General features: G+C 42.9%; 1 long non-coding RNA gene across 1 annotated transcript in view; it reads left to right on the forward strand.

Moving 5' to 3' along the window:
- Window positions 1–6,497, forward strand: part of LOC120389451 — a 28,108-nt gene extending 21,611 nt beyond the window's left edge. The window contains exons 2-3 of the long non-coding RNA XR_005590931.1: window positions 4,903–5,063; window positions 6,298–6,497. This is a non-coding gene — a long non-coding RNA (uncharacterized LOC120389451). The remainder of the gene's footprint in view (window positions 1–4,902; window positions 5,064–6,297) is intronic.
- Window positions 6,498–19,416: the final 12,919 nt, after the last annotated feature.

The following is a 19,416-nucleotide window of genomic DNA, read 5'->3' on the forward strand; positions in this document are numbered from 1 at the left end:
ATCAATCCCCTAAGGCAGCATTTTGTTGGCCAGCTGCTACTAGTAAAATTCTGGCTGTGCTTTCAGAACTTATTTAAAAAAATAAATACTCTCACTGCCGATAAAATCGGACAAAATGTGAGGTCGGAGACGGCAGTGTCGTGAAGCAATCCTGCCAAGCTCATACTCATATGGGACTCATCCTAGGAGTGATGTCATGTACAGTGTTCCTCTTGGCTGGTAATAGCTGGAAGTCTGCCATCTTTTGTTGATGGTCCCGCACCCTCAGTTGTATAGTGCCTTCGTTCCTGTTTTCCTTTGTTTTCTTAAGTATTAGTGTGTTCTTTCTTCTTTTGATCTGTACATACGTACAATTGTGTATTTTAGTGCACACGCCGCTTTCTGTTTCATGCACTATCCATGCTTCAAATGACTGAGTTTACAGGTGATCGTTTTATGGACTTGGGTCGAGAGGATCTTGAGGAGTGAAGGAAGATATACATATATATCAAAATATTCTGAGTACTTGGTGAGCAAGTTATTTCAGACTATGTGCATGTATGATTTATAAGCTATTAAAGCCTATAATATTCATTATATTTGCTTGAATACAGGCTAGTTTTCTCACTTTCTCAATGCCTGTTTAGAGATTCCCAGTCTTTTTTCTGGTAAATTCTTTCTTGCTGTGGTCTCACTGCATGTACTTCTGGGGACGTTCTGCCTCCTATGACTTTCATCCTCTTTCTCCAGGCTCCTGCTGCACGCCCCATGTCTAGGCATCAATCTAATGTGAGATTGCCTTCCCAGAGCAGCTGCTCCCTCAGGTGGTGATCCCAAGTACAGCAGACTAGCCTGTCCTGATTTAGGGAGTCTGTCAAGTCTGCACTGTGTGTAAGGCAGTAACACAAGGGTTTATCCCCTGCCCTTCAGACTGATCTCTAGAGAACAACCTGTGTTACACCACACTTTTGCTCTGCTTTGGGGAGCAATAGGTACCCAGACTGCTGTGATGTGAGGCTAGAGGCAGTGGTGAGCTTCAGAGTGTTGCAGATCTCTCTGCCTTTTCCCCCAATGAGGTAAAATAACATTTTTAGCCACTTGCTGTTGTTGCCCTCCTGGATGGCCATGTCTGTGTATAGCTCGAACTCCTTCTTCCCCCGGGTCCACTGCTGGGCTAGGTTTGTCTCCCCCATATACTCCTGGGGGAATTCTGCACCAAAAAAGTAAAAAATTCTGCACACAATATTCTAAAATTCTGCCATATTCTGCATTTTTTGGTCAAATAATGCAATATAATCCAGCTAGTTTCAATTATTTTGACAATTTATTTAAACTACAATACAATGGCTGGAGAATGGGAGTGGGGAGCATTGGAAGAAATCATCAAACTCCCTCTAATAGTAATGTAACTAGTATTGACCCTTTACTTCTAATTCTTAGTCAACAAATATGTGCAGCTATATGCTCAGTGTTATATCATAGGCAACTGAAAAGCAAGGGAGGGCTGGGGACTCAAACTCACAGTTTGTACTGGTTACTGACCATCTCCAAAAAGGTTAGTGGCAAACAGTTCATGGAGCACATTTTGATAGGAAAATTTTTCAGTCCAAAAATGTAGATCAGTTCTAATCACTAAAGAACCATAAGCATTTATAAGGCCATACCATCCTTTACGCCACTCTGGCAATGTAATGGAGCCTTAAAATTTTTACACCTGTTTTATACTCCTGGGAAATTCACCAAGATCAATGGGAACAATTCACTAAGCAGGCAGGCTGCTACATTCTCCTCTGCCTGAGGGAACAAAGCCTGCCCCAAGCCTACCTCTTTAGAAATACTCCAAAGCCTTGCCCCTCCATGTCGAAAGTGCTGCAATAGTGAGCGAGAGGGACAGAGTGTCTCTCTCTCACACACATACATGACTACCCAGGTCCCCCGCTCCTCAGGCAGTGATTTACGTCTTTGTTCTGAGCACCCAAACCAACCTGTCTGCACTGCCAGGGAGTTTATGCATGACTGCTCTTGCAGCTTGCCTTTGCTTCCCCAGCAGAAGTCATTTTTCTGCGGGTAGTCAAAGAAATCTGTGGGGGCCATGAATTCTGTGCACATGTAGCGATGCAGAATTCTCCCAGGAGTACTCATATCTGGGTTGGCTTCAGACCAAATTAGTGACTCACGCTGCCAGCTGCTGCTCTTCAGAAAACTCACCCCTCAGATGCTGCACCATTTTTCATTCACAAAGTGCAATGCTGAATGCAGGTTAAGTTGACTAAGTGGAACTTTATTAAATCCTGTGGACTGCTCTGTCCATGGAGCTTAGTTGCTTCTGTCATAACTTCACCCATTCCCCTGCTGCCTCATCAATGACAGCCCATTCAGGGAAGATGGGCCCTCTCATTCCAGTTCCACTGATCATGATATAACCAAGTATTGTACTTCACACTTGTGGTCCCAGCACAATTTGGGAACCTCATTCTCTCAAAACCAGCTGTTTCTTTTGTCACATTAGTTATGTCTGCCACCGGTGGGTAATTCACAGCAGTAATCACCTCATGAATCTCCACCACCACTTGCCAACATCAAACTGGCTAGCCACAGACCTGTAGCAGTCTGGGGTAGCCACCTTACAGCTGGCAATAGCAGCCCACTTCTGGAGTGGTATGGCCTCAACTCATTTGTATGTCCTGGTGCTGGAGGGTCAGGCCTCTTCATGAAGGGGCCTTCCTCCTGCAGAAATTCTGAAGCCACTGCTAATTATCTCAGGTCTTCATGGCGATGCAATCCCAGCATTCTGTGCTAGTTGTCCTGCCCCAGAAGCACCAGCATACATATGAGGAATCCACAGTGACTGTAGTAAGTGACAGCTGTCTCCACTCTGCCATGTCAGCATCCATTCTGCATGATCTCCTTACCAAGAGCCACCACCGCTTTGTAAGTGTCAAAAACCATTGCTGAAATGTCCTTCACCATGCCTCTCAATCTGCTGCAACAACAACACAGTCAAAAGCAGAAACAGTTCATCCACCACTGCTTGGTCCATGCCTTGGCACCTGCTGGAATGGACAGAAGTGAGTGGCATGCAGAGCCTGTAGTGCCTTGATTAAATGTACTGGAGCACTAAAAAGAATTCCACACTGGGGCTTGGGAAGGACAAAGTTCTGCCACAAAACACCACAAAACAAGTCCTAGAGTGACTCCAGTTAATGATGGTCTAAGAACCACGGGATACACTCTCTGAAATCCAACACCTAACCTGGGCTACTGCCATGCTAGTGTGGATGCTGCTAAGTGGGTATGAGTTGCTGCAGCTCTGCAGTGTGGATGCCCTCCCACAGGTCTGGCAAGCATGGGAGCCCATTTCCAAGTGTCTGGACATGGGTAAACTCTGCAGTAAAGACATACCCTCAATGCCATTTTCTTCCACTGATTTTTGTCTTCTTTAATAAGTTCAGACAATATTTGAAGCACAAGAAGGTAGTGAATAAATCCCTCATACTATTTTTTTCAGTTGGAACAAGACATACAAGGGCATGTATTACCCACTGCTTTTTGGGTGATTACAGCATTTAGTCTCTTCTATGGACTCAGCAACCTACATGGGGGAGTGGGGTGACAGCTCAGAGCAACACATTCCCTGTCATGTTAAGAAAATGCATGGTTTCTGATGCAGTTACAGCTTATGGAGCTGAAAAACTGCTAGGTGGCAGGATAATATTAGAAGTTCTTTCCCCCTATTATTATAGAGTATAAGCTATTACAAAGAGTTCTTTGTAACTATAACATACAAAAAAATCCCTCTATCTATTCCATCTTATCACTTCAGAAGAGTGGAAATGAGTAGATTTTTCTCTTTACGGATGGAGAAAGGCTATTTTGACGGTTTTATTGAGTTACAGAGGTCATGCTGGCATTTTGAAGAGCTTCTTCAGACGTCTCCAAAAATTTAATGATGTTGTTTTCAGTTAGAGACTATAATATATACTCGTCAATTCTTTCAGCTTAAAAATAGGCTGTCATTAGTGCTTTCAAAATGAAATCACAGATACAAAATTTGTTTTCCTGTAGGATCTCCTGAAAATTCGCAGTTGGAGCGCTTTTCTGTTTTTACAACTTAATCTGCAGTGGAATTAAAAAAAGAGCTTGCTGTCATTCAACTTGAATCTTGTAAATGTCTAGCTTTATGATCATCTTAAAGACTTTGTAGCTTTGTTGTAATTGTCACTAATTAGCTGCATCAGTACAACAGAGATGGTGCATGGTGACATTGTGTTGTGCACAGTATTGGACAATTGTGTCGGACAGGTGGAAACATTAAATTCAGAGGAAGTGGTAGTTTAATGAGATGAGTTCATAAGTGAAACTTTTGAAATTGCTTAAAGCTGCATTAAAAATTACACATAGCCCCGGAACCTTAAAATGTCAGTTTCCTGAAAGAAGTCTCTCTTTTTTGGTAACAGAAAATCTTATTTCTTATTTGTATTACTGTAGCACTTAGGAGCCCTAGTCATACTATTCCATGGAAGCCACCCTGTAGGAGAGGTAGAATTTTAATGCTGTACAGTCCTGGAGCCTTAAGTAATGCTGGGTATGCAGATAGAGATAAAATATGAAACAGTGACTTACCCTATAGTAACTATGGTTCTTCAGTACATGTTATTTACATATACACTCCATTGTTGATGCATGTGGGTCCCATTCACTCAAGTTCAGATGCTTTTGGCCAGCAGTGTCTGTTGGGGCCATGTCTCGCATCTCTCACTTGAGGGTATAAAGGGCAGGGCACTTCAGTTCTTTTGCCAATATAGAATAGCAGGGGAAGGTTATGTTTATGGTTATGGTAGGTTATGGAATATATGTGGAAAACACATCTCAAAGAATCACAGTTTATATATGGTAACTAACTCTTTCTTCTTCTTCTTCGAGTGCTTGCCTCATCTATATTTCACTGTTGGTGACTCACAAGCAGTGACCTAGATCACAGGAGGTGGGTTCTGAGAGTCTACCTGAACAATGATTTCAAGAAAGCTCTGATAAAGTAAACATCAGATCTTGATGCTTCTATTATGAAGTAATATTGTGTAACTGTAAGTATCAAGCCCCAAATTGCTTTTCTACAAATGTCTAGTATTAGAAAAACTTCTTAACGTAGCTGCAGAAGTGGCTTGAGCCTTGGGCTGTAACTCTCAAAGGTGCATCTATGTTAGCTACTTCATAGCACAATCCAATTAGACTGTTTGTGAATTGATATCACCTGACCTCTCACCCTATCTGCATAAGCTACAAATAGCCTAGGGGACACTCTAAAGGGCACAGTCCTGTGTGTAAGAAAAGGTAATGCCCTAAGCACATCTAATATGTGAAGCTTAGCTTCCTCCTTGTTGGAATGTGGCTTGGTAAAGAAAACAGACAGGTGTATAACTTGAGTAAGGTATAAGCCAGATGCCACCTTTGGCAAGAACTTTAGTTGAGGTTTTGAAGTCACCCTATCTTTGTGAAAGATAGTGTATGGAGGTCCCATCATGGGTGCTTGTATCTCCCCACCCTTCTAGTAGATGTTATTCCCACTAGCAAGGCTCTTTTGATGAAAAGGTGGGCAGGGTCTCAAAGATGGCATGATGACATCAATCTGGACAGCACCAGCTTGAAATCCCACTGAGGGGGAGGCTCCAGGTTGGAAGATATACCTGCATATGGCCCTTCAGGAATCTAGCTATTGTGGGGAGTTAAAATGTTAAGTGATCCTGACTAGGTGGATGGCAAGAAGAAATATTTGCCAGGTGGAGCTTATAGACAGTCCTGAATTCTTTAAGGAAAAGAACTAGTCCAACTAGCTGACGGAGCTAATTGATGTTGCTGTGTCAGAAGGGTAATTCTCTTCCACTCGAAGGTAAATAGTCTTGTAGAGTCTTTTCTAGTATGTATTAGAATGTTCTGCACTGCCGTAGAACAGTTCTTGTCTACCGTTTTTAACCAGTCAGCATCCATGCCATGAGGTGCAGGGAAGATGTAGCCTTCCTGCACCTCTTTCTGAAATATCAGATCTGATTAAAGAGATAATCAGATTGGAGGTCAGAGAGATTCATGAGGTCTGAAAACCTGCCATGGCCATCCCTGAGCCAGTATGATCATGTGTCTGAGTTTGAGTCCTGCCTTGGCTATGCCTGAGGTCAAAATTGTTTTCTTTTGGATGCAGGAGCAACTCCTAGAGACCTCAGTGTCCCCTGAGAGCCCTTTAGCGTATGTAAGACTTTGTCTTTACATTAAACAATTGGCAGCCCTCAAACAGTGGAGCCTCTCTTGTTACTTGTATTTCTTTAGGGACACCAGAGGACTGAAGCCAAAAGATCTTCTCATGTTAATCAAAGATGCCATGGATTGTATCTGCAGCATCAATAACTGCTTGAAGGGATGGGCACACTATGAGCTGTCCCTCCAGGACCAAAGACTTAAATTCCTCTCTGAAGAATTTTGTCAACAACTTTAGAGATGGCATCCCAATTCAAGTAATCATATTTTCCAATGAGACCTGATAACTGGTGATCCTCACTTGTAAGCTTGATGTTGAATATTTTTTATGACCAAATTTATTGAGTTTTTTGGTTCTTTGTTTCAGGGTAGAGATTTCTGTTGCTCATATCTGGTTCTCTCATGAATGCAACCACTTAGGTGCAGGATAGGTTTAAAATTGTTCAGAAACTTGGAAAAACTTTAGTAGCGGTGATCTGCTCTCTTTGACATGTTAGCTAGGGAAGCAGGTGTTTGCCAGAATAATTTGGCAGTCTCCAACTGTCACTCATTGATGGCATTGCCAGGCGCCCAAGCACGGAGGTGTTTCAGAGATCCAGGAGCTTGTACAATTTCTCCTGGGACAATCTACAGTAGAGATTCCAGTGAATTTGTCATCCTATTCAGCAAGTCCTGGGAAGTTTTGAAATCACTGGTCTATGAGGTGGCTGTTGCAGGTATCAGTCTCATCAGGAGATGATGGGATGGATGCTGGGATAGGCTAATCTTCCACTTGCAGCTTCTCATCAGAACCCTGTAATTGCTGTTCAATTATAAGTACTGGAGCTTGAGCTGCCTGGAATACTCCCTTATGTCATGGTAGAGAGAGAGATCTAGTCCTGGACTAGACTTCTGAAACTGGCTTCCTGGCCAGTTCCAATAAGGCCAAGGGTGCTGGCAGGAGTATCGAGCAGAGTTCCTGTTATGATAATAATAATTATTATTATTATAATAGTGGAATAATAATAGTGAGCCCTAGACTCCCTCTCTGAGGCATATGTACCAGAATACCTAGATCCCAGGGAATACACTAATGACACCTCTCTGTTATTGTCTGACCTGGAGGAGGAAAAGGAGTATCCTTCTCATAGGGGTGGAGCAGTTCTATCTGGAGTTCAAGGTCAGTTCTCAGAAAGCGCTCTAACTGGCAATGTCAATGTGTTTGGTACCAAACTAGGTGCCACAGTCCATACCAAGGGAGGTATCTTAACCATGGAGAACAGTGGTGACTCTAGTACTGAAGAGACCTTGAAGTCTCACGACACCATATAGGATCTTGGGACTGAGTCAGCTGGCACTGTGGATAAATGAGTCAAAGGCATCTGTACCAGAAGATGACATTGGTACTGGAGGCCTCGGGACTGAAGTAATTTCTGATGCTACGGAGAGGCTGCTACCAAGACATGGCGACTGGTTCCTCAGTGGGTTCCAGAGGGACCCTTCCTGGGCCTTGAATTACCCTTCTCAGAGGCAAATCTATGGGATTTTTTACTTAGGGCTAGGTACCAGTGAAGCAGATCTAGGTCTCTTCCCCTTAGAAGCTGAGTGCTCCTTTCTTCCCCGGCTCCAGAGATTTTACCACACATGAAGGATGAATCCTTAGGGTGTATTTAGGCTGTAATTAAACACCCACGGCTGGCCCATGCCAGCTGACTCAGGCTCGCAGGGCTCGGGCTAAGGGGCTATTTAATTGCAAAGTAGACATTTGCGATCAGGCTGCAGCCTGAGTTCTGGGACCCTCCCTCCATGCAGGATCTTAAAGTCCGGGCTCAAGCCCGAACATCTACAGCACAATTAAACAGCCCCTTAGCCTGTTCTAGCGAGCATGGGGTAGCTGTGGGTTTTTAACTGCAGTGTACCCTTCAAAATGCTTGTTTCAGAGTTGAGAGCTGAAGAACTGACATGAGTGCTCTTTGAAAAGGTCTTCTCAGGGTTTTTAAGTCCCAGACACTCCAGGATCTGAAGAGAGGGACATTGATCCCTCCAGCAAAAACCGCTTCAGGAGTGATTTTCTATTTAGTTCTCTTCAAAAGCAATTAGCAAATGACACATCTTTCTGGCAGGCGCCTCTCACCAAGCTATAAGATACATCTCATATACTCATTATTAAGGGGAATTACTGCTGCACATGAGGGCAGTTTTTAAAGCCTGAAGATTTGTGTTCAGTCATAATGACTGGATCTGGTATTGGGAAATTCACAGTGAAGGAAAAACTTTCTTCTTTTTAAAAGAAGATAGGAGACATCAACAAGATAACTGAAAGCTAATCTAAATGATTTACTGCTAAGTACCTAAAGATTTGCCACTATTTACACAACAATGAATAGGCTGCACAGTGAACAAGAAGTGTGGACACTACAAGTTCCAACTAAGGAACATTTGGGGCTGTGCTGCATTTATATCTGGAGGTGGGAAGCACAAGGACACTCCTGGAACAGGCAGACTGCTGGCCAAAAGAATCTGAACTTGAGTGTATGGAGTACACAGGCACCAGCAGTGGCGTAAATATGAACAAGCACTCAAAGAACTTATTTATTATTTCAATCAATAAGTTTGCTGTAGAACTGTAGTTCCTACTGTATTTAGCTCTGTCAGTTACCATTAGCAATAGCATGTATACCTCAAATCCGGTTATAATGTTATTATGCACTTTGAGATCCAGGGATGAAAAACATGATAGACGAGTCAGGTTATTATTTACTAACTACATTTAATCTCACTATGAGAAACAAAAAAGTAATATATGGGCCCAGCCATCCTTTCTTGTGAAGAAAAGTGGGGCAGAGGGATAGGGTATCTCTAGGAAGTTTCACTTATGGAGTTTCCTATCAAGGATTCCCTCAAGGCGATGGGGTTTTAGAACCTATGGGAGTGAAGCCTCCCAAACCCTTGGATCTTGGGAAATTGTATAGCCCTCTACCATGAAAGGCAGCTTGACTGGCTCTTATCTCCATTATCCCTTAGGAGCATGGTTTCTTTAAGAACCATCCTTCCATTAGATGTGTTTCCCTCTGGCTCCTCAGTGGCATGGATCCAGGGAGGTTGGAATATCCATAGGGGAACTGGAGGTCTATCATGTACTGCTCCATCCCCTCCTACACCTGCACTGGTCCCACCCCACAACATACTGACATGTCATGTGAAGTTCTGCCTGTAGAGGAAGGGTTGCTCTGTTTCCTCATGTTCCTAGAAACAAAATGCAATTCCCATTTCCTGGACCTCCAAATCTCCTCTGCCAAACCCAACACCAGATGAATGGCACAAACTTTGCAGTTGTTCAGCACCTCAGGTTTGTTTGTTTTTGCTTCATTTACTCACCAGAATACAATAAACATTTATATCAGTAAGAGTCCCAAACTTTGTTAGCCTGACAAAAATTCTGAGTGCTGAATCCCTGCATCCTGGGTTCCGTTGTGGGCCTACAGATTAGCCCTAATTGTGTTTCTTATTGGCCTCTGGATAGTTCTATATTTTTGTTTATTCATTTTTATTTATTGTAGCCATAAAAAGGCACCCAACCTACATTAATGGGTGCTCTTTGCAACTAATTAAAAACATAGTAAATAAAAATGAAACCAGGAGCAACCCACACCATAAAATTCAAGAGCCCAAACAAATTCCCCTCATATAAAAGTCTCCATCACACATACAGGAGCTCACTCATACATCCTCCCCAACATAATCCAAGTAAATAGATTGGTTTTGCAGCATAACATGAAGACCAACAAATTCAAGATTTTTCAGACCAAAGGGAGGAGAAAGTGGTTCCAAAGCTGAGAATGCCCTTCTAGAAGCCCCGCCATTCCAGTCTCTTAAAACAGTGGGACTGCAGCTTGAGCACCTCTGCTGATTGTAACTGAAACCACGTGGCTCAAGGAGAGAAGTGTCCTCAGGGAGGCAGGTTCCCAGTCCTCCTGAAGAATAATTACAAAACCCAGTACCCTATTAATTCACAGGCAGCAGCTGGGCAATGGACTGTCATTTCTTGGAGTTGGAATTCTTCTGCAGATGCAGTTTTTAATTCTGGAAGGACACAAATCTCAGAAATCGGGGTTCCAGGGTTGGTATCGCTATTTTTTCTAACAGTTGTATTGAAGCATAAGCTATCGTGGGTGAATGCCCACTTCATCAGATGCATGTGGGTGAATGTCCCACATGCATCTGATGAAGTGGGCATTCACCCACAAAAGCTCATGCTCCAATACATCTGTTAGTCTATAAGGTGCCACAGGGCTCTTTGTCACTTTTTACAGATCCAGACTAACACGGCCACCCCTCTGATACTTGACACTATTTTTTCTGTTACCTATAAACCTAGGCAAAGCTGTAGGGATTGATTCAGCTCTGGTTTATCCTGGCTTTCATTAGTATAGCTCAGGGCACAGGCTCCCACCAGAGATGGAAATTTCACCTAGAGGAGGGTTGCAGAAGTTATCTGCAACTTCTGATTTTCTAGGGGGCCTGCAGTTGACCTATACATACCCCAAAAAGTGGACAGCATTGGCAGGAGAAATGATGGGGCCACGGCTCCTAAGAGATGATCTGATTCAGTGCATCTCCACCTACAGACCCTCCAGGAAAGCATACGTTTTGCAAATACCATGTATCATAGTGCATCTCAGGTCTGGGAAACTGAGATTTGGCCTTTTCTGTTGGACTCCAATAAACATGGGATTATATTTGCTTTAAGTATTGTTTTAAATTCTACTGCATTTTAGTATCTAAATCTGTTTGTTTTCTAACCAGAAACAAAACACAACAGAAATTCTTCAGTAAAGGCTCCAAAATCACAATTCTCTCTCTTCCCTTTCCTCTCCCCCACTCCTCTCTATTGCTAGAGCCAAATTCTGTTCTTAGTTATACAGGTAAAAATCTGGAGCAATTTCCATAGCAGTGAATGGAGTTACCCTTCTGTAAATTCAAGAGTAAATGACAGCGGAATTTGGCCTGTTCTCTAAAAACAATTCTTAATGTTAAATAACTGATTCCTAGGGTGGTTTGTGCTTTTAGTTGGCCCAAGGTTAATTCAAAAGTGGCTCCCAGTTCTCCCAAAGAATAAAAATAAAATCACTCTCTCTAATTCTTGACAATTAGAGGTTGGAATTTTATTCAGCGGGTGGAATGTTTTGTTGCCACAGGTTGTGGTCTCATATGATTGGGTGGGAGTTCAGTTAGGAGTCACAGGTTCTGGGGCCCATTTCCTGTAAATGAAGGTGAAAACATGGTCTATATAGGTCTGGAAATATTAAATATTTTCATTAATGATTTGGGGGAGAATATGCTTATCAAATTTGCACGATACCAAATTTGGAGGAGTTGCAAGCACTTTTAAGGTTAGGATTAAAATCCATAAGGACCTTGATAAATTGGAGAACTGTTCTGAAATCAACATGATGAAATTCAGGAAAGACAAGTGCCAAAATATTACATGTAGGAAGTTAAAAATCAAAATGCACAAACACAAAATGGCTAGGAAGTAGTACTGCAGAAAAGGACCTGGGAGTTATAGTCACAAATAGAATATGAGCCAAAATATTTTGCAGTTTCAAAAACTAATATCATTCTGGGGTGTATTAATAGTACTGTAGTGTGTAAGACATGTAAGGTAATTGTTCTGCTCTGCTCAGCAGTGGTGAGGCCACTGCTGGAGTATTGTGTCCTGTTTTGGGTGCCACATTTAAGAAAGATCTGGACAATATCTGGAGAGAGTCCATAGGTAAGCAACAAAAATGATAAAGGTTTACAAAACATGACCTATGAGGAGGTTAATCTAGAGAAGAGAAGGCTGAGAGGGAACCTGATAGACTTCAAATGTAAAATGTTGTTACAAAGAGGACTGTGATCAATTGTTGTACATGTCCACTGAGGGCAGGGCAAGAAATAATCAGCTTAGTTTGCAGCAAGGGAGATTTAGATTGGATACTGGGAAAACTTTCTAACTATAAGGATAGTTCAGAACTGGACTAGGGTAGCAAGGGAGGTTGTGGAATCCCCATCCTTAGAGATTTTTAAGAACAAGTTAGACAAACACCTGTCAGAAATGGTCTAGGCTTACTTAGCCCTGCCTCAGAGTGGGGGCATAGATTAGACAGAATCATAGGGTTGGAAGGGACCTCAGAAGGTCATCTAGTCCAACCCCCTGCTCAAAGCAGGACCAATCCCCAGATTTTTACCCCAGTTCCCCAAATGACCCCCTCAAGGATTGAACTCACAACTCTAGGTTTAGCAGGCTAATGCTCAAACCACTGAGCTACCCCCCCCAACACCTCTTGGGGTTCTTTCCAGCCCTATACTTCTGTGATATGATTTTAGTCCTTAGCTGGATGTGGAACCTCCTCTTTATTTGAGCTCTAGTTCAGTATGGACAAGCTAGAAAATGGAGTTAAAACATCATATGATTCAAAATGGATTCTAGTCAAACAATTTTTTATAAAAGTTCACTGGTCTGATAATGAGGAAAACCTGTATTCTATTAACCATGTCCTGGGACCTTACTTTGGAGACCATGCTTAAGCTAGAACTTTGCTGTTCTAAAAACATTTGGCTGAAATGTCCTAAAACCCTGCTAGGCCATAACTAGATGTTAACCATGCTTAAGTACATTTTTAGTTATTTAACCAGTACAGACAGGGCTTCCCTCTCTCCCCTGCTCCTCTTAAAAGCAGAATTCAGTAGGCTAGCTAAGAGGTAGAATATTAGTGAACTCCCTTAAATCAGAAGGCCAAAGCAGGCCCAGTCAAGTGGCAATAGGAAAGAACCACCGAAAAAGTTGCTTTCCTCTTTCAATGGGCAAGGAAGTGTATTAGAATAAGGAAAACAGCTGCTTCACTGCACAGCTTCTGCCTATCACCTTCCCCAGTCCCATCCTGCCTGGCTTCCTCTGACAAATTTAAAGAGACAGCACACAGGCACAATTTCTAGTGTAGCCATTGAGAGTTTCACCAATTTGGCCCATGTGATTATTATTATTAATAATAAAATAATAATAATAATTACACAAGCGTTTTGCCTTCCAGCTGTACTAGATGTAAGTTGGGCCAAATAATGTCCTTAGTACTTATGCAGCACTCTTCTTTTTTCAGAGTGCTTTATCAACAATAATGAACACAGACTCAGAATAGATTCACGTCTGAACATCTTGAAAAGATTCTAGGTTACACAAATGAATAGCTAAAAACTCTATAGAAAAAGCAAATGAAAAGGAAGAAAAGGGGGAGCTCATTCAAGTTTCATTCACCAAAAAAAAGGCGCCCACAGTCTTTCAGACACAAACAGGCATGGTGACTTATACAACATTTATGTTCACCACCTCAAGGATTCTCCTTAGCCAAATCTATATGGTATTTTAATTCAGATAAGCTTAATTAACCCCACATCAAAGTAGCCTATGATATTATTGGAACTACTGTTTTGTAGCTGATGGATATTATCACTGAACTGAGTCCTTTGTGAAATCTGTTTTCTGAAGAGACAGGAGTTTGGTAAATTCTCATGGTTAGCAATGACTTGGAGATAGATAGACATTAAAGATTTAACTGTAATAAACAGTTTTCTGAACTTTTTTTTTTGTTTAACATCTTTTTGTATCCAGTGCGGTTGCAATAAGATCCTGTCTGCTATGTCCAGGGAAACCATTTAACATGATTCCAGCATGATTCCATCTTTTCTTAAACATAGTAATTGCGAGAAAGGCACTAACACAGTCTCTTTGGTCACTGTAGAAAGGCCTCAACTGTTCTATCCCTGTAAACTCATTTATAACATGACTGGGTCCTGTCTGCACTAGCCAGGCATACCAAGTTAGAAGACAAAGTTTCTTTTAGACAGGAACTATCTAGACATATTCATAGGTTCTGCAATTTCTTACCTGGTGGGACTTCATAGAATCATAGAAGATTAGGGGTGGAAGAGACCTCAGGAGGTCATCTAGTCCAACCCCCTGCTCAAAACAGGACCAACCCCAACTGAATCATCCAGCCAGGTCTTTGTCAAGCCAGGCCTTAAAAACCTCTAAGGATGGAGATTCCATTACCTCCCTAGGTAACTCATTCCAGTGCTTCACCACCCTCCTAGTGAAATAGTTTTTCCTAATATTCAATCTAAACCTCCCCCAGGGCAACTTGAGACCAATGTTCCTTGTTCTGTCATCTGCCACCATTGAGAACAGCTGAGCTCCATTCTCTTTGGAAGCCCCCTTCAGGTAGTTGAAGGCTGCTATCAAATCCCCTGTTCACTCTTCTCTTCTGCAAACTAAATAAACCCAGTTCCCTCAGACTCTCCTCATAAGTCATGTGCCCCAGCCCCCTAATCATTTTTGTTGCTCTTCGCTGGACTCTTTCCAATTTGTCCACATCCTTTCTGTAGTGGTGGTGGTGGGGGGAACTGGATGCAGTACTCCAAATGAGGCCTCACCAGTGCTGAATAGAGAAGAATAATCACTTCCCTCGATCTGCTGGCAATGCTCCTACTAATACAGCCCAATATGCTGTTAGCCTTCTTGGCAACAAGGGCACATTGTTGACTCATCTCCAGCTTCTCAGCCACTGTAATCCCCAGGTCCTTTTCTGCAGAACTGCCGCTTAGCCAGTCGGTCCCCAGCAGTGCATGGGATTCTTCAGTCATACGTGCAGAACTCTGCACTTGTCCTTGTTGAACCTCATGAGATTTCTTTTGGCCCAATCCTCTAATTTGTCTAGGTCACTCTGGATCCTATCCCTACCCTCCATCGTACCTACCTCTCCCCGCAGCTTACTGTCAACCGCAAACTTGCTGAGGGTGCAATCCATCCGGATCAGGGGTTCTCAACCTTTTTCTTTCTGAGGTCCACCCAACATACTATAAAATCTCAATGGCCCACCTGTGCCACAGTAACTGGTTTTCTGCATATAAAAGCCAGGGCTGTCATTGGGGGATAGTAAGCAGGGCAATTGCCTGGGGCCCTGTGCTACATTGCTCAGGCTTTGCCTTCAGCCCCGGATGGTGGGGCTCAGAGCCCCAGGCTTCAGCCCTATGCGATGGAGCTTCAGCTTTCTGCCTTGGGTCCAGGTGGGTCTAATGCTGGCCATGCTTTGCGGACCCCCTGAAACTTGCTCACAGCCCCTTAGGTGGGCCCAGACCCTGGTTGAGAACCACTGATCCAGATCATTAATGAAGATGTTGAACAAAACTGGCCCTAGTACTGACCCATGGAGCACTCCGCTTGATACCAACTGCCAACTAGACATCGAGCCATTGATCACTACCTGTTGAGCTCTACAATCTAGCTAGCTTTCTATCACCTTAGAGTCCATTCATCCAATCCATACATCTTTAACTTGCTGGCAAGAATACTGTGTTCTTACTAAGTTCTGCATTCATTCCATATGGTCTTGAACATCTTGGATTTCCTTTAAGACCAGAAATGAAGTGGCTATTTTACCATGTGCTTTAGAAGCTTTAAAATCAGTTTTGTCCACTGGAAAAAAAGGTTTTGGGATTATGCAGTAGTTGAAGATTCTTGTAAAAATATTTTTATAGCAGATATATGGGGCCTAATTAGATTTTGTCCCTACAGGACAGGTCAAAACACATTGGGGAGCTGGTGGTGGTGATTAGCTGCACTTGCCTGCCTTCTTTGGAAGATCAGCCAATAAGGGCTGCTGTAGAAGACAAACACAGCTCTCCCCCCCCACAAGCCAAGAGGACTTATTGGATAGGGGAGAGGGCACAGCCACACCATTCCTATAGGCAGAGAAAGGGGAGGAAGCAGCAATAAAAGGAACCCAGTAGCTCAGGGTGGCTGTGTTCCTTCCAGTCCCCCATCCCCGCAAAACCAGGCCTGGGAAGAGGGAGGGGCTGAAGAGCCTCTGGAGTTGCCCCGCTGACCTATGAAGAGAGGGAGAAGCTGGGGGCAGAGCCAAAATCACCCGACTCAAATTTGGGAAAGGTGGCAACGCTAACGGTCACACACAGATACATTTTGGAAGTGGGCAAAGAGAGTTTAAAAGTAAAAAATAGACCCAAAAAGACAGTGTAATTACAGAAATACTCTCATGAGTTTTGGGGGTCTGATCCATGATTTTTGAACTTTTGGAGTTGGCAATACTGATAAATGGATTTGCAGTTGTCTGGGAGAGACCCAGTTCATAATGGTTCTGTGGCTCTGAAACTAAAAAAGATTCATATTGAAATTAACTCAGTTTTAATATTCAAATAGTCAAAATTCACTGCAAACCCCTGGCCAGGGTTTGGTCTGGAGGGCTTCATGCTCATTTGTGGAAGTTGGTACTTGCTCAGAGTAAGCAGCAATAGGGCCTATGCCTCAGGTCTGTCAGATCACAGAACTCAAGAAAATAGTTTTCCCTCCTAAAACTGGGCTATAATTATTGTTGGAGCAAAAAATAAAAAATGAGATATTTCCCAATAACTGAGGAAGTTGCAATGTTCTAGTATCACAGGGTGTCCTCTGTGACTCTCTCTGACTTTATGTAACCTTCACTACTACTATGCTTTATTATACTGTCTTGTGGGCTGTTGTCTGTAGTACCACTTACATAATTACAGTCCCAGTCAGTTACCCCGCTTACTGCTGAGGGAAAGGAAGCAGTACTAGTGACCTCCAGCTCTACCTTCCTTCAGACTCTCCCTCATCCCATTTTCAGGGCTTCTTTCTCTCCATTTATCTGCTCCTAGCTGCTGGGGTTGCTTCCTCTTCTAATTAGCCCTTCAGCTGCAACTCCCCTTTTTAATTGCTCCTCCATTTAGATATCAATTAACCTACATTGGAGGGGAATTGACCTCCTGACTCAGAATCCCTGTCATATCTAGGCATCTGCCTACCAGCCAGCCAGACATAGGAGCCACGCAGGCAAAACCCTCCTGCAGATAGGTTATGGCCAGGAACAACATTCAAGTAAACCAGTGCTGGTTCCTAGGCACAGCGTGCACTTCAGCCAAGGGTAATTTTACAATTCAAAGGAAATATATTGCACAATTTTACAGAAGACTTCAACTTCTAATTTATAATTTAAAAAAAGAAAGAAAGAAAGAAAATTTGCTTGCCAAGATAGCTAGTATGGCACTGCATGGCCCCAGATCAAGAAGTTATTCACAAGAGGATAAATGCAGTGGAATTATGACTTGGTACACTCAGAACTATATTCAGCTCTTTAATGTTCATGGCATTGTTAATTTTAGATAGGTAACAGTGACCTGAGATGAGGGAAAAAAAACAGAAATCCATCTTTCTTCTCCTTTTATAAGAAACTATGCCGTACACTAGGGGTAATGGAGAAGGTGGTAGTCCCCCCGCCCACCAGTACTTCCCTCCTCCAAGCAGGTTCACACTGGGCTGTTGTGGTGCAGGGATATTTTAGGAAAAGAGGTGAAACCCTTTGTTCAGCCAGTCTTCTTTCCTTTGCTCTTCTGAGGGATTTTCTCCCTGCCAGCTGCTCTGGCAAAACAGGATATAAAATGCAATTGCTTCTAGCACAATGTTAGTGCATCTATAAAAAGCTTGTTCCTACCTGATTAATTTTGCTCTCTGTGCCAACAGGTACATTGTGAATGCATAAGGAACTCTGGGCTAAATTCACAGAGGGATGTTAGACATTGTAATGCCTAACTTCCAAGCATCCTGTCTCACAGTGGAATTCACAGCTCTGAGTTTGGGGTCCAGGCAATGCCTGGGGAGAGTTCAACACCTAAGAAAGGGATTCTCAGAAGCCAGCAAGTGAGTGGGGCGCTGTCTAAGCTAGCCAGAAGTGGGAAGGAACATGCAGTATTCTGGGGTGCATCTATCTCAGTCTCTCATGTTAAAGCGGTTCCACTTTGTATAAATAATTAAGTAGTCACTGGCCAAAAATGAAAAGAAAGAAACAGTTGACTCAATAGCCTGGAGGCCAGGGCACTCAGCGGGGGTTCAAGTCCCCGCTCCAAATGAGGCGGCACAAGAAGCCAAACGTGGGTCTCATTTGACCGATATGAGCGCCTTACCCACTGCGCTATTGAGCATCCCAGCACACACCCAGCTGTCTTTCATGCAGATGAGGCCTCACAGGGAAGATTGGTGGGTAAACAAGGCGTGAGCGCCGAGCAGCTCCTTAGCTATGGGGCAGCACCAAGATTTATGTGGCTTTGCACAAGCCTGCCACAGAAACTAAGGTGCCTTCGGGGCGAGCTAGCAGATAAGTGGTGATTTTCAGAATGTCAGTGGTGACTAAATGTAGGACATAGGGGCCAAAGTACCTTTATGATTCTGGCCCTTTGTTCTCAGTATTGGATTGCATCAGAAACTGTACTCGGTACTTTACGACAAAGACCTAGATTGTCAGCTGCAGCGAAGGGTGCACAGCACAGTTCAAGAGAAGTTTTTCCCAAGTTGGCTTTAAGCCACCTTTTTGCTTCTCTGACTGTGGGCTACCATTGTACCAAATGATTTTCCTTGGCATAAATGAGAGCAGCCTCAGGCCCTGCTGGGAATATTCTACCTCTGAGGGAATGGGTTGTTCCAAATCGTGCTCTTTTTCTCTAAGCCATATCCTATATAGCAGCAGGGAGAGGATGGTGGTGTAGGTGCTGTTACATTGGCTCTTCAGCATTGGAGAATATGGATTCCTCCCAGGTTCAGTTATATCAACTTCATGTTAACTTTGCACCCGTGGTGTGGCACAAGGTGGACCCAGTGTAGGAGAAAATCTGCCAAATTATTTTTTAGGCATTCAGATACTAAGGTGATGAGCATGACAAGTAGATCAGATATATGGTCTTAAGAGTAAAAAATATGATACTATCTAATTTCAGTTTCCTTCCATCTGTTGGCCTTCAGTTTCTGGCATACTTGTTCAACATGTATTTTCTAAAAATAAAATGTCATTGGAATTAAATTGTGTTCTGTTAGTTTCAGTTTCCTGCCATAGTGATGGCAAAGAAAACATTTTGCCAAAAAGAGTAGCAGCTGTGTAATCAGGAAGACATTAAACTGTATTAAATCATAGAGTTCACACAAACACACAGGCGTACATAGTAAAAGTTGCAGTAGACAAAAACTCTTTGGGGCAAAAGAAATATTTCACATCTTTTCCCTAAAATAATCATTGAAGATCAGGAAAACATGAGTGTCTACTGATCTTGCTTTCAAACGTAACTAGGATGTACACTTTAAGGAAACACATT

This window comes from Mauremys reevesii, linkage group 1 (genome assembly GCF_016161935.1).
Source record: "Mauremys reevesii isolate NIE-2019 linkage group 1, ASM1616193v1, whole genome shotgun sequence".
In the NCBI taxonomy this organism is placed as follows: domain Eukaryota; kingdom Metazoa; phylum Chordata; order Testudines; family Geoemydidae; genus Mauremys; species Mauremys reevesii.